General features: G+C 42.9%; 1 protein-coding gene across 2 annotated transcripts in view; it reads right to left on the bottom strand.

The window, feature by feature from the left end:
• The window catches only part of UMODL1 (uromodulin like 1), a 171,345-nt gene that overhangs the window by 135,373 nt on the left and 19,569 nt on the right, over positions 1-16,403 (bottom strand). The window lies entirely within an intron of this gene.

Below are 16,403 nucleotides of genomic sequence, written 5' to 3'. Positions count from 1 at the left end.
ATTGTTATCACTCTTTAACAGTAGCGTGTTACTATTAGGTGTTTTTGGTATTTATATAAACACAGTTTCTTTTCAAAGGTTGACTCCTCCCCCTACTGTCCATCAAGCAGGAGAACCAGCTTTCTGACCTGGAACTGCAAGAACTTTCCAAAGTCCAAATGTTAACAGGTACTATTACCGGTAGGAGCACTAGAGGTCTCTGCTGAGCAATTTATAGAAACAAGCTAACGAAAGACCAATAATGTCAGCCAACAGTGGTGTGTCTTATTAAATAATTGTGTATAAATAAAAGGAACATCAGATTAGATGTTCACCTAACATTATTTATTGTATTCTGCCTTTCAAAATCAAGCAAAGTAGTGTACAATTCAAACATAAAATATCAAACAGAAAGGAACTACAATTCAGATAAGAAAACAGGATTCCCTAGTAATATAGGGAGAGTCACCAAAAGGTATAGGGTTACAGTCATGAGTGCCACCATTGATGCCAACTACTGAGGCTCAAATGCTCTAACGTCCACATTAAAATCCTGTGGGCTGTTGTATCACTGGTAAAATTTCTGATTCATAAAAGACAATCAATGCTCTAAAAATTTGGCATGCATATGAGATTTGCAGAAATCCCAGCTGATCAATCATTGCAGAAAGCGACTAACACATGCGCAGACTAGTTCACGGAAAGAGGCATAAATATGCACATGCGCCAGAAAAAGCTACATTGTAAGCATGTATGTGTGTCAATCATAGTCTTGCCTTATTGTAGCACATCATTGGTGGATGTCATAAGCGCACGTCGAGGGGGCAAACCAGGCAAATGTAAAAAACACAAGATATATATGTTCTCCTCCCCTTATTTTTTATTAATTACTGTCATGTAATCGGCAACCCACCTTTTAACAAACACGCATGAAATGTGCTTTTAACATGTGTGCCTGAGATTTGCTTTTAACAAATGCATATATCTATAGTCCCCCTCCCAAGTATGGTCTTCTCTACTAAGATGATAAATATGTATTTATATTTTTTTGAACTTCCACCATATGCTTCTGATGAACACGCATGAAACACGCCTTTAACACATGTGCCTGAGATGCTCTTTAAGCACTACCAGCACCTCCTGACGTGCCATTAAATTTGGAGCGCTTTATTGTGTGCATCATTGGTAAATTTCTGGGCATCGAGCGGAGTGCTCATTTTAATATTGATAAGCTCATTGTAATACATTTCCAATTGACTATCAGAGGCTGCTACAAACTACGGAAAAGACCACCATTAGCCATTTTGTGCATCAGGAGCTGAACTACTTCAACGCTAAACTAGTTAGATCTTTAAAGGCACAGTACACTAAGCATTCAGGCCTGAGTCTTATTCAGGTGACCTTGTAAAAGATCTTTCACAGGGTCCCTTTATGGCGGCCCTCACCTAGTTGGGGTTTCATGATTTTCACAATTAATATGCATGAGATAAGAACATAAGAATATAAGAAGATGCCTCTGCTGGGTCAGACCAGGGGTCCATCGCACCCAGCAGTCCGCTCACGCGGCGGCCCATCAGGTCCATGACCTGTAAGTGGTCCTTTATCTAAAACCTTTCAGTACCCTTTCATCATCCTATCTCTGTCTCTCTCTATATCCCTCAATCCGCGTATCCTTTAGGAACTTGTCCAATCCCTCTTTGAATCCTCTTAATGTATTCTGTCTCATTACATCCTCCGGAAGTGCATTCCAGGTGTCCACCACCCTCTGAGTGAAGAAAAATTTCCTAGTATTGGTTCTAAACCTGTCCCCTTTCAATTTTTCTGAGTGCTCCCTTGTTCTGGTAGTTCCCAATAGACTGAAGAATCTGTCCCTTTCCATCTTCTCTATGCCCTTCATGATCTTGTAAGTCTCTATCATGTCTCCTCTGAGTCTCCGCTTTTCCAGGGTGAAGAGCCCCAGCCTTTCTAGCCTCTCAGCGTATGAAAGGTTTTCCATACCTTTTATCATTCTTGTCGCTCTTCTCTGAACTCTCTCAAGTATCTCCATGTCTTTCTTTAGGTACGGCGACCAATATTGGACACAGTATTCCAGATGCGGTCGCACCATCGTGCGATACAGCGGCATGATGACTTCCTTCGTTCTGGTTGTAATACCCTTCTTAATAAAACCCAACATTCTGTTTGCCTTCTTTGAGGCTGCTGTGCATTGTGCCGTTGACTTCATTGTTGTGTCCACCAACACACCCAAGTCTTTTTCAAGGTTACTTCCCTCTAGTACTAATCCCCCCATTTGGTAGCTGAACATCGGATTCTTCTTTCCTATATGCATGACCTTGCATTTCCTCACATTGAAGTTCATCTGCCATTTATTCGCTCACTCTTCCAGTTTGTTCAGGTCCCTTTGTAGGTCCTCACATTCTTCCATGGTTCTAACCCTGCTACAGAGTTTAGTGTCATCCGCAAATTTTATAACTTCACACTTCATCCCCATTTCCAGGTCATTTATAAATACGTTGAACAGCAGCGGTCCGCTCGTGACCCTCCTCCAGTTCAAGTAGTGGCCCTTCACTGCCAACCAGTGCTTAACCCATCTGTGCATGTCCCCTTCCACCCCGTGGTTCCACAGCTTCTTAAGTAGCCGCTCATGGGGCACCTTGTCAAAGGCTTTTTGGAAGTCAAGATAAATGATGTCTATTGGTTCCCCTTGGTCCATCTGGCTGCTTACCCCCTCAAAGAAGTGCAGCAAGTTTGTTTGGCACGATCTTCCTTTGCAGAAGCCATGTTGGCTCACTTTCATTAGCCCATTTTTGTTAATGTGCTCATAGATGCTGTCCTTTATCAGTGCTTCTACCATCTTGCCCGGAACCGATGTCAGACTTACCGACCTATAGTTTCCCGGGTCTCCTCTCGATCTCTTTTTAAAGATAGGTGTAACATTTGCTATCCTCCAGTCCTCCGGGATCTCGCAAGTTTGCATATAGGAGAAGCAGTGCATGCAAATAGATCTCAAATAAAACAGATGCTTAAGTGACTTTTGTCTCCTGTACAATAAACTATGGAACTATGTAGTCTTTTCTGGGTCTATATGACTAGAGCTTTGGGTTGGAAGGAAGAGGGATCTCCCTTTGTGGATATGGGCAGCAGCCAAGGAGAGTTTTATACTCAAGACAGGTTCCCTTCTAAAACATGGGGCCACTGAATCCTTCTTCCTTCTGGAAGAGGCTGGAAAATCTAAGGTTTAATAAGACTCTTCCCAGCAGTTATGGATGTTAAAGTGACAGGAGAAATGAACTCTGATGTGCTAAGTGTGTGTGATTTTATCATCCATTTTAGGGGGGGGGGGGAGAAAATAAATTCAGCATTTTGAAAACCAGCCCATAAATGGAGGAGTGTGTGGCATAGAGGTTAGAGCTACAGCCTTGGCACGCTGAGGTTGTGAGTTTAAACCCTTTGCTGCTCCCTGTGATCCTGGGCATGCCACTTAATTCTCCATTGCCCCAGGTACATTAGAAAGTTTGTGAGCCTACTAGGACAGATAAGGGAAATGCTTGAAACCACTTTGAGTATGGTTGAATAACTACAAAAAGGTGGTATACAAGTCCCAATCCCTTTCCCTAAATGTGTATCTGCCAGCACATACTTTGCCAGTTTAGAGGTACAAATGTATTTTCCTGACTTTATCACAGAAATTGATATCCTTTGCCAGTTTAGCTTTTTGGGGGGACATTAGCCACTGGAGATTAAGGGGGCAGCTCTCAGGTGGAGTGCTGCTCAATCAGAGCAGTTTGCCAAAACCTAAACTTGATGCTGATGTTGATTTTTATTTGTTTATTTTAAAAATTAATATACCATTTAAAACTAAGTGGTTTACAAAATTTACATACCACAGTATTTAAAATGAACACATAATATAAACAAATGCATAGTTAAAAACATACAATAAAGATAAAAACAATCTTCAAGGAGATACCATAATGTGGATGAAAAGATCATGGATAGTTCATCTTCTAGGACATTGATGTTTATTCCCCCAAAACATGCCTAGACCATCTAATCTAATCAGGATTTCTTAATCACTCTTTTCCAGTGCAGGTTCAAGGCAATTTTCAGGATAAGAGACCCCTGTAACCAGTGGCATAGCTAGGGTAGGAGGTGTCCGGGTGATGGCACTCCCAGCACCCTCCTCACTACCCCACCACTCCTTCCATACTCCCACTGATCTTTCCTGCCCTCCACTCCACACTCGTGCTCTCCCTCCCCCCCCCCATACCTCTATAAATCTTTGCTAGTGCAACTGGTTTCTCCAGCATGTTGCTTGCACCAGCGTTGGGTTTCCCTCTGACGTCACTTCCTGACCCTGCGACCTGGAAATGATTCAGAAGGGAACCAGGCCAGCACAAGAAACAGGCAGGAGAAGTTGCTTGTGCTGGTGAAGATCTACAGAGGTAAGGGATGGTGCGAGTGTAGTGTGATGGGGTGGGGTGGAAAGGTGCCAGTGCCCCCACCGACCCAGCACCCGGGACAGTCTGTCCCCCCTGCCCCCTCCTCCTTACTATGCCACTGCATGTAACAGCATAGGAAAATTTACAATATAAAGATGAAGAAGGTTATACTATTTCAGGGAAACAAGAGTACAAAGTTTCGAGAGGGTGGGTTACATAGTTGTAGGAGGGTTACATTGTGAAGGAGGGTTATATTAATGCAGGAGAATTGGAACATTGTTGGAGAGAGTATATGGTCATTAATTGGAAAGGAATTAGTCAAATAGGAAAGTTTTCAGTTTTTTCCTGAAGGCGAGGTAGTTTAATTCAGATCTTAAGGGTGTTGGAAGGGAATTCCAGGTGTGTGTAGCGATGTAGGTGAAGAGAGTGTTGAATGTTTGCTTGTGTATCTCTCCTTTGGAGGACGGGATGAGCATTTGATGGGTGCTGTTTATCCTGGCTGAGGCAAAAAAAGAAGAGAACAAGTGGATTAAGTGTTCTGGGGTGTTGGTGTCCCGTGCATGGTGAACTATGCATGCATGAAAGTTTAAACATTATTCAGGCATTTATAGGTAGCCAGTGTATTTGGATTCTTGATATAAGGACTGGTTTATGTATGTCTCAAACACAAATAGCCTTTCTGAAATGACTGCCATAGTCTACGGCAGGGGTCTTCAAACTTTTTGCCACGAGGGCCACATTGGGTACTTCAGCACTTTTCAGCGGGCCGTAGGAAAAAAAAAAAAAAGATACATAAATCTAGATATATGAGTTTTATTGAAAGCAGAAAATTTTATAAACTAATTACAGGGTACATGAGGTTTATATTATTAAAGTCTGCCATTAGTGAACCATTTAATAGTTTGTGTGCATTAGAGAGAGAGAGATTTTTATGAGAGATTCAATGTACTGTATTTTAGCCAACACTCAAATTGTTGGGCATCAGTATCTGGAGTATCTCTCAGTAGCACTGTTCTGAGAGGTTTGTTAAAGCTGGATTCAGACAAAAATCCATGAAAGATCAAATGTGCTCACTCTTCTAACTTGCAGATGAATACACCAAAGATGGTATAAGTAATAAGATTTATCAAGCTCTCTTATGGAAATGGCTTTTATAGCCCTTCACAGGCAATTCTCTGGAGATCAACTTTCTTCAGCTTTTTATTCTCAGAGGCTCTTCAGACGCTCCTTACACCTCTCCAAGCCTAAAGCATGATCTCTTTAGAGGCCTTCATATCCCCAGGCAGGCACGTACCAAACTGCACCTATAAACAGGGGTGTATGGAACCAAGACAATTCCCTCTCTAACTTAAAGCATGAATGTAAATATCAATTTAGAATACCCCCCCCCCCCCAAACAAAAAGACTACACATTCAAAGGAAACTAGTGCATGTACGGTAAATATATTTTATGCATGCCCACTGAATATACCCTGAGGACTGGAGTTGGCCACCCTAGCTATAGTTAAAAAGTCTGATAAATGTGACTGAATCTAGAGATCATTACTTTTACACTGCTATGGGGATGAGGAGGAGCCGATATCACAGCTTTCAGATCCAAGTGGGTGACTTTGAAGTCAATTAATTGGTTACATAATAATTATCATGGGAACACTATCCCTGTACAAAGCCAATGGATATTACAGAACAAGATGCTGAATGCTTTGTGCCAGTTACCACTTGCTATATACAATTCTGCAAGCCAGAAATATTTATTACTTAGCAACCACAAGCTTTAGTGCAGCAGAGGTCTCGCTTCACCCAGCAGTATGTTCTAAGTGGCATAATCCCCAGCATCTTTGAAAGCGCCTCTTGTGAAAATGAATAATGAAGTCGGCATTGTTTTCTTTTGTCCTTAAACTTACACACTACTGTTCTCATCCCAAACTCCAACCAACCTTTCTAGTTCTGAGGTAGCATGGGTTTTATTTCTAGAATTAGGGAGGCCAGTAGGACAGCAGAAAACTACCATGGGTTGTAGTGCACAGTTAAAGAGGGGTCACGAACGATGCTGAAAAAGATCTTGTGTGGGAGTTTATCCTGTGGTAGTCATTGGCACACAGTACATTAAAAGTATCAAAGGGCGGTGAAGCTTTTTACCTCAGGCTGGCGAGGTTAAGGTTATGATGCTCATTCAATTACAATGAGCATCAGAACATTTATCTCATCGGCTCGTAGTAATAAGCTCTACCACAGTTTGATAAAAGTCATCTGTTAGCCATTCTGCCCTGATGCAAATTTTATAAGCAGTTTAATAAAGTCTGTTGCTCTTTCGCATGTGTAGGATCTAATATAACCAACTTGTAAATTTACTGAGGAAATCATTTATACCTGGTCCTTAGATTGTTTTGAGGTGTTTTGTTGTTTGTTTGTTTTTTTAAATCACAGCCATCTTCCACATGTAGCATTGTGAAGGAATATTTTCGTGAGTCTTTGCCCTTACCAATAGTACAAAGTTATAAAATGATGCCACTAATTTTCACAACATGGTGCCACTAGTTCTTAGGTCATATTCATTTAGCAAAATTTGTAACTCATACTACTATTAGTTATTTCTATAGCGCTACTAGACGCACGCAGAGCTGTACAGAGTCACAAAGGGTAAGAAAACAGTCCCTACTCGAAAGAGCTTACACTCTAAACAGGATGTCATGGATACAGTTAAGGGGAATTGTGTTTTGTTTTTTTATTTATAAATTTTTAAATTACATATCAAGTATGCACTTGTACAGAAAATTGGTTAGACAGGATATTAATTTCTCAAAGTATAAAACATTTACACCTTGATATTCCTTAAAACAAAACAAGGAAATAATAGATTTGACTAACTCAACTCAAGCCCTCCAATTTGGATCCAAGATTACAAATAAGCGAGAGAAAAAAAAGACAAATTTAAATCAATTAGGAATATGCTATACATAATGCTGAGGTAGGAGTAACTTATTTAAATTATAGAGCAATTGATGTTTCCCCATCTATTCGGGACAAGGCTAAGAAAGCAGTTAACTGCTGAGGTTAAAAAAAACAAAAACTGAGCGGTGGCAAATAATACACTTGCAAGGGTATCTCAGATAGAATGTAGCCCCAAATAAAGTGACCCCTGGTCTCAAAAGAAGAAATTTGACGGTGTTTTGGGGTTTCTCTTGAAAGATCAGGAAACATTTGAATTTTAAGTCCAAGAAAATCTTTCTGTTTATTTTTGGATTAAAGCCTCAATAACCAAACTTTATCAATTGAGAGAGCTACAGTTAATATCAATGTAGAAGGTGTTACTATATCCTTATCAGACGTTTCCAAAATTTCTGATACATTCAACATTGCTTGGTCAGATTTTTTCTGTGACTGAGGCCCATTTTTATTTAGCAAATGAGAAAATGGGGGCAATGTTTCTTCCAGGACTTGTAGAATTTCTACCAGGTATCTCCTAAGCATTTCCCTAGGAGTTACCATTGTCAGTCTAGGAAATTTAATAAGTCTCAAATTATTATTTTGTGAGTTATTCTCAAGCGTTTCTAATTTCCTTCTGAGATTTACATTATCCTTAACTAGGGCCTCTTGCAATTGTTTAAACACTAATAAATCTTGATCAAGCCTTTGAATAGTGGTTTTTGAAACAGTCAGATCTTCCTTTAAATCCTTGAGCTCCTTGGTATATTGAATCAATTTATTCTCTATTGTATTTTTAAATTGGAGCTAATAGTTTTAGCAAAATTAGCCACTAAATCCCAAAGGGACTCAAGAGTCACCCGAGTGGGCTTCTCCCATATAGGAAATTTTTGTTGAGTGTAGAATAGCTCACCCTCCGAGGAATTTCCCTAGTTTTGCTCCATCTGGTTTGCTCCTCCTCTGGTTGTTAAACAGGCCCCTGATTCTTCAGCAGAAACTCCCTGGGCTGGGAGTTCTGCCTCCATGCTCTCCGAAGTAATGTAAACTGCCTCAGGAGAAAGGACTACCCCCAACTCCGGGGTTACCTCACCCCTTGGAGAGCTGGTGATCTGGGGCTGCAGGGGTGGTGCTCGGAAGTCTGGCCTAAGGGTGGTATCCGGCCCAAAAAGGTGCAGCTCCAGTCTCGCCCAGCCCTGGTGCCCTCAGCGGGCCAACATCAGACGTCGAGGTCATGACTCCTTGCATCGGCTACAGCAACTCTTCAATATTGCCGAGAGTCGGCACCACAGCCTGCCTCTCCTCTTCGGCATGAGAGAAGAAATCAAGTCACACAAGCCTCCGAAAAAGAAAAAAGAATAGAAGAATGGAGCGGCAAGGTGCGTACTTCTCAGCACGTCTTAGAAGCAGCCAACTTGGATCCTTGTCCAGGGAAATTGTTAATCAGCTGGCTGGGTTGGAGGGCAGAGGGGTAGAGTTAAGGATTGAAAGCTATATAAAAAATGTGGGGTTTTAGTCTGCTTTTAAACAAAGGAAGGGGCTTGATGGACAAACTCGGGTAATTTATTCCAGGCATAGGGGGCAGCTAGATGAAAGGAACAAAGTCTGGAATTGGCAGTAGAGGAGCGGAGTTCTCTGGGAGGTGTATAAGGAGAGAGAGGCAAGGAGAGATATTGAGGAACAGCAAAATGAACACGCTTGTAGGTTAGCAATAAGATCTTGAACTGTATGCGATGGCAGTTAGGGAACCAGTGAAGTGACTTAAGGAGAGGGGTGATATCAGCGTAGCAAGGTTAATAGAAGATGAGTCGCGAAGCAGAGTTTTGCACAGATTGCAAGGGGGAGAGGCGACACTTAGGGATACGTTAGGAGTAGATTGTAGTAATCTAAGTGTGAGGTTACAAGAGCTTGAACAAGGGTCCGAGTAGTGTGCTCAGAGAGGAAGGGGCAAATTTTGGTGATATTGAAGAGATAGAAGCGACAGGTCTTAGCAACTTGTTGGATATACTGCTACATAAGTATTCAGAGTGGGGTCTAAAGGATACAGTCACTGGTAACAAAGCAGTTACAAATTTACATTTAAATGATGAAAGAAAAAGAAGAGTGATGTGAAGGGCCATTTTCCATATAATGTCTAAGTCTGATTTTGGACGTTTTGTGAAGTGTGTCCAAAAATTGGGTAGAGAAAATTGTCATTTTTGAAACCACAAAATGTCTATCTTTTTTTCAAAAATTACCTTTCTAGACGTGTTTACCCTTAGCGCATCTATCTTTTTTTGACCATTTTTAAAAAATAAAACTACCAACTGATACAAAATATCGCTGTGAAATTAATCTTTGGAAAAAGTAAATTTGACCATATGTCTCCTTTGCTTCTAAACCTTCACTGGCTTCCGGTCCATCTCAGGTTTCACTTTAAATGTGCATGTATTACTTTTAAAATTCTATATGGTATCTTCATCCCTCTTGTTCCTTTATTATGGAATGCTTATAGATTCTCCTGTGCAAGAGGCATCCAACAATTCAAACTCTCCCTTCCTTCAGTGAAAGGAATCAAAGGAATCAAGAATTTCAGTCAACCTTGGTTCTCAAATTATCTCAACTATGGAACAAGACTTCCTCTTATCTTAAGAGGTCCTGGTCCTTTTCAACTTTTTCACAAATCTTTAAAATCTATTTTATTTGCTAAACACTTCTTTTAGTTTCTGTTAACCGAGTCGAGCTCCATTTTGGTTGAAGACCCAGTATACAAAGCCAAGTTTTAGTTTGGTTTAGTTTAGTTTACCAAATAATCCATTGGGATGTAGGAGGTCCCAGTGCTTTTAGTAGGCTGGCCACAAAGACATGCCAGCAGAACAGTGGAGCACCCTAGGAAGGCACTCAGGACTGGATTAATGAATAGGCCCAGTAGGCACGGGCAGGGGGGCCCGATGAAAGAGGACTCAGGTGTTTTTTTTCCCTTGGCAACACGAGCCCCCCGGGAAAGATCGACAGCATTGGGCCCCCCCCTCCGGGAGACCGACAACACCACCCTCCCCCCAGCATGGACATCAACTAACCTGAATAAATGACATCGGAGGGGGTGGACCGGCAGATGCAAGGAGTTGCTGCAAGGTCCCGCGATGACTGTGTCACTTACTTCTTCCCTGAACAGAGCCGGCAGACGCAGTCATCATGGGACCTTGCAGCAACTCTTTGTATCTGTCAGTCCACTCCCTCTGACGTCACATTCCGGTTTGTTGCTGTTGATGCTGGGGGGGGTTGTCGATCTCCCGGGGGGAGGGCTAGCGCTGCTGATCTTTCCCGGGAGGGGGGCCCAGCACTTCTGATCTTTCCCGGGGGGGGGGGCCAGCACTACCGAACTTTCCCGGGGGGGGGGGGGGGGGGGCCGCGTTGCCAAAGGAAAAAAAAATCCAACAAACACTTGAGTCCTCTTTCTTCAGCGGGCCCCCTCTGACCTAGAAGGGTGGTAGAGGGAGAGAAAGGGGGCAGGGTGGTATGGAAGGGTGGTGGAAGGAGAGAAAGGGGCAGATGCTGATGGAATTGGTGTGCAGGGGAAGGGGAGAGATATAAGGAGAAGGATACTGGATGGAATTGAGTTGAAGGGAAAGAAAGAGGGCAGATGCTGATGGAATTGGGGTTCAGGGAAAGGGGGAAAACCTAAGGGGGAAGGATACTGGATGGAATTGGGTTGGAGGGAAAGAAAGGGGGAGATGCTGATGGAATTGGTGTGCAAGGAAAGGGGGAAGGATACTGGATGGAATTTGGTTGGAGGGAAAGAAAGGGGGCTGATGCTGATGCAAGTGGGGAGACGGGAGAGGAGAGAGTAAAATGCCAGACTATGGGGGTGTGGATGTGGGTGTGGGAGAGGGAAGGGAAGAAGAGTAGAGGAGAGAGATGCCAGACCATTGGAAGAGGGAATGGAAGAAGATGGATGCCAGACCAATGTGGTGAAGGGAAAGGTGGAAGGGGGAGGCATACATTTTCTGGAAGTGGCACTGAAAGGACAGAAGATGAAATGAAGAGAGTGACAAGAAGATGAGGAGAGCTGAGACCAGACAAGACAAAGGTAGAAGAAAATTTTCTATTTATTTATTTTTTTTCTTTAGGGGACATGCATCGCTGTTTCTGTGGTGTTGCATTGTATGTAGAGTCCAGCTTCTTGGTGGTTTTATTTAACCTTTGTCTACGTATTTCTATTTTATCCCCCCTTTTACAAAACTGTAGAGCATTTTTTAGCGCTGGCCGTGGCTAAAAACCATACTACAGTTTTGTAAAAGGGGGAGAGGTTAGTTTGTGATTACATATTCCATATTAGGTGAAGGTGTTTTCTGTGTTCTGGTTGTATGAAAGACATGGTTTTTTTTGTTAGTGTTGGCTAGCCTTGTTTGGCGAAATGCATCAGGCATGGTTCTTGGGAGCACCTTGAATTAACCTGATTTGAATCTCCTTATTTTTCTGCCAATCTTCTTTTGTTTCATGTTGGATTCTTTGGTGGACTGCTTGCCTTGTTGTTTCGTTGCAAGTTAACATAGATGGAGTGGAACGTACTAGAGGAGTTACAGATTTGGTTGTTTATACATATGGGTTACAGTTGGTTGATATAGAGTGGGGCAGTTGAGAGGCATTGTAAACTTGGTTATTAATATAGACTTATATTTCGGATAGTATTACTGCTTTACAAATATTTGAACACTTTTATATAAGCATGGAAAGGGTTCAGAGTTAAAGTAGGTGGGAAGGGAAGGAAGGGGGATTTGTTCAGAGATGTTTTGGGGTTGCATAGAAGAAAACCTGTGCACTGGTATGCTAATCTTTGTTTTGAATTTAAAAAAAGAAAGAAATACAAGGGGAAATAAAGAAGTAAATAAGAAAACAGATACATGGGGGCAGGACATGAGTGGGGTAGGGACGGGGCATGGGTGGGGTGGGGTGAGGCAGGGCCAGGGGGGCCCAGTGTGCTTGTGCGCCTAGGGGCCCTCGAAGAATTAATCCTGCCCTGAGGGCACTGCAATGAACTTCACAAAAAGGGTCTCAGGTACACATCTCACAATAACTCCCTTACATTGTATGGGAAGCCCTCCAAAACTCAACCACAAGCTACTGTTCCCAACTATATACCACCCCAATAGTGCTTATGCCTGCAGGTATCACTTATATGTCAGAACTGTAGGGTTTTGGTGGGCTCACACTTTCCACCAGAAGTGTACTAGTTAGGGTGGGATATGGGCCTGAGTCTCCTTCTCTGCAGTCCACTTCACTGACCACCAGGCAATTCCAGACACCTGCTTGTTGCTCTACTAGGACTGGCCATTACATCTGCTGCTGTCATACAACAGGTACGTTCTGTATCATTCAGATCTTTGGGGAGTAGGAGGGGGTCAGTGACCACTAGGGCAGGATTAATTATTCAAGGTCCCCTAGGCACACAAGTACACCGGGCCCCCTAGCTATGCCCCGCCCATACCCCACACCCTGCCCCGCCCATATTCCGTCCCCATTTACCTGTTTTATTATTTACTTCTTTATTTCCACTTGTATTTCTTTTTTTCTTTTATTATAAAATTCAAAACAAACAACAAACCTTATTACCAACCAAGGGACCCGACATGGTCCATGTTTCGGACAACACACCTTCGTCAGGGGTCCATGGTAAATAAGGTATAAAATAAACCGCAAAAAATGAAGATGACAACAAATGCCTGTGTGGTTCATACGCTAAAAATCGCTGCCAAAAATGAAGCTTGGACCCCTGACGAAGGTGTGTTGTCCGAAACACGGAACGTGTCGGGTCCCTTGGTTGGTAATAAGGTTTTACATTACTGCATTTTAATTTTAATAAATATTGCCTGCATCTTGTACACAGTCTGCAGTTTTCGTTTGGTTTTTCCTTGTTGGTGTAATTACTGCAGATCCCATTGGATTTTTTCTTATTGTTCCAGTTTTAGTTCTATGCAAGCCCCAAACATCTCTGAACAAATTCCCCCTTCCTTCCCACCTACTTGCCCAGGATTTTAACTCTAAAAACTTTCCATACGTATATAAAAGTGTTCAAATGCATTGTAAAGCAGTAATACTATCCAAAACATGTCTATATTAATAACCAAATTTGCAACTTGTCTCAACTGCCTCACTCTGTCATCTAACTTTAACCCATATGTATAAACAACCAAATCTGTAACTCCTCTGGTATGTTCCACTCCATGTATGCTAATTTGTAACAAAACAACAAGGCAAGCAGTCTACCAAAGAATCCAACGTGGAACAAAAGAAGATAAGCAGAAAATAAGGAGAATTCAAATCACTTTACAAATTAACAAATAAAACAAAAAATGAAAAATAAGATATCATTTTATTGGACTAATACATTTTTTAATTAAGTTTCAAAATCAAACCCTCTTTCATTAGGTCAGCTATTACAGTATCCTGTCCTGACCTGAAGAAGGAGAATGTGGCCTCTAAAAGTTAATCAAAAATGTATTAAAATTAGTCCAATAAAATGATCACCATATTTCCATTTTCTATTTATAAACATTTATCAACACAGCTACAATACTACTTTATCCTATAACAAAAAAAAATTTTTAATAGAATTTTTTTTCTACCTTTGTCGTCTTGATTTTCATATAGGCTCTCTATCAGCTGAATTATGTGTTTGCACTAGAGTTCTCCATATTTTATTGTAATCCACACAGTCAATAGCTTTGCTGTAGTCGATAAAACAAAGGCATAGAGCAGGGGTGTCCAAATGGTCGATTGCAAAGGCAATGCGAGTCGATCGCGTTGCCTTTGCGATCTTTGTCTCCCTGCTGCTTCCCCAAGCCAGGCCTGGTGTGTACAAGCACCGGACTTACAAAACTTCACCTCTGACGTCAATTCTGACGTTGGAGAGAAAGTTCTGGGCCAACCAATCGCTGCCTGGCTGACCTGGAACTTCCTCCCCAACGTTAGAATTGACGTCAGATGTGAAGTCTTGTGGGCCCGGCGCTTGTACGCGCCAGGTCTGACTCGGGGAAGCAGCAGGAAGAAATCGTATTAGTTGCTTGGGGTGGGGATAGGGAAAGAATCGGGGAAGTGGAGAAATCGGCACGATGGTTTGGGGGGCAGGGGGAGAGAGAAAGAAAGGCAGAAAGAAAGGGGGGGCCAGGGGGCGAGAGAAAGAAAGGCAGAAAGAAAGAGGGGGGCCAAGGGGAAAGAAAAAGAAAGGTAAAAGAAAGGGGGGGGGGGGCAGGGGGAGAGAGAAAGAAAGGCAGAAAGAAAGAAATATTGGCTTTACAGAAGAGGGAAGTGCAACCAGAGACTCATGAAATCACCAGACAAAAAGGTAGGAAAAATTATTTTTTTCAATTTAGTGATCAAAATGTGTCCGTTTTGCGAATTTATATCTGCTGTCTATATTTTGTACTATGGCCCCCTTTTACTAAACTGCAATAGCAGTTTTTAGTGTAGGGAGCCTATGAGCATCGAAAGCAGCACAGGGCATTCAGCACAGCTTCCTGCGCTAAAAACGCTATCACGGTTTAGTAAAAGGGGAGGGGGTATATTTGTCTATTTTTGTATAGTTGTTACTGAGGTGACATTGCATATTTTAAAGTCATCTGCCTTGACATCTGATAAAAACCCCGAATACAAATGATAATTAACATTTTCTCTGCATACAGTGTGCTTTGTGTTTTTTAAAATTTTATTGTTGGTAGATCATTTTGACTTGGTCATTTTAAAAGTAGCTCACAAGCCAAAAAAAGTGTAGGCACCCCTTGTATAGAGGGTTTTGTTGTTCTTTGTTCTTCTCCAATATTCATCTAACATTGGACTAAGACTTGAGCACGAGTTGATGGCACCTAACAACCTTTGTCTCCCAGTTTCTGCTTTCCTCAAATAGTCATTTTCTTCCTTCCATCCACTGTCTGCCCCTTCTAGAAACTGTCTACCAACCCCCTTCCATCTTTCCATTTCTCCTCCTGCCCTCCCCCTGCCCTCTTGGTCTGGCATCCATCTTCTTCCCTCTGTTCCCTTCGTGGTCTGGCATTTCTCTCCTTCCATTTCCTCCACTCAGATCTGATATTTCTGTCTCCTTCCCCCCATGCTCTGGCATCTCTCTCTTCTCTATTTTCTTCTGTCTAAATTAAATTCTCTCTTACTATTCAGTCCTCAGTTTCCCTCTTTTCACTGTGCCTACCCAGAGATTGCCACCCCTTTCCTTCACCCCTCCACTATCTCACTAACTCTCTTCTTCCCCCCCTCCAGCATATGACTTTTTCTTTCTCCCCTCCTTCCATCCAGTATATGTTCTCTTTCTCCACTTCCATAAAGCATCTGCTCTCCCCTCTCAACTGATATCCATGTGCCCTCTTCTCTCTCTCCCTTCTTCCCACTTCCATCATCTGCCCATCTGCCCCTTTCTCTCTCTCCTACTCCGAGCCTCCACCCCAGGCCCATCTCCCTCCCTTCCCCTCACCTTTGCGTGGGTCACCACTTACATTATTAATTATTCTTTGGAGCATTTGTGGCCTGTAACCCTCCCCATCACCACCTTCTCCTGTTCCTCCGAGGGTTTCCAACCTCTGCTCCTCCACTTCTCCCACTCAGCTCCTCGGGGTGCTTGCAGCCCGCATTCCTCTCCAGCTCCTTCTTCCCCACTGCATCCAGGCCCTTCACCCCCTCTACAGACTTCTTGGAGGGGCTACAGTTTGTAGCACCCTTTGCGCCACAAGCTACTCCTCTTCTTCCTTCCCCACTGCACCCAACACCTGCAGCAAATACCCCCCCCCCCGGAACTCCCTTTTCACGCATCCTGGAGCCACCCCTCCCACGGCACTCACCTGCTGCGGAGACTCCCACTTTCATCCCATAGACGTGGTGAAGAACGCCAGCGGGTAGCAAGATCAGCCAGCGGGTAGCAAGATCAGCCACAGCACCTGCAAACGGTGTTCAGTCCAAATCTTCCCTCTGCCGCGAACTGCCCAGGCAGAAACAGGAAGCTGCGTCAGAGGGGAAGCTTTGGGCTGAGCACCACTTGCAGGTGCTGTGGCTGATCTTGCTATTGATGCCGTGGTGGGG

This window comes from Geotrypetes seraphini, chromosome 4 (assembly GCF_902459505.1).
Source record: "Geotrypetes seraphini chromosome 4, aGeoSer1.1, whole genome shotgun sequence".
Classification (NCBI taxonomy): domain Eukaryota; kingdom Metazoa; phylum Chordata; class Amphibia; order Gymnophiona; family Dermophiidae; genus Geotrypetes; species Geotrypetes seraphini.
This window is presented reverse-complemented; position numbering and strand designations above follow the sequence as displayed.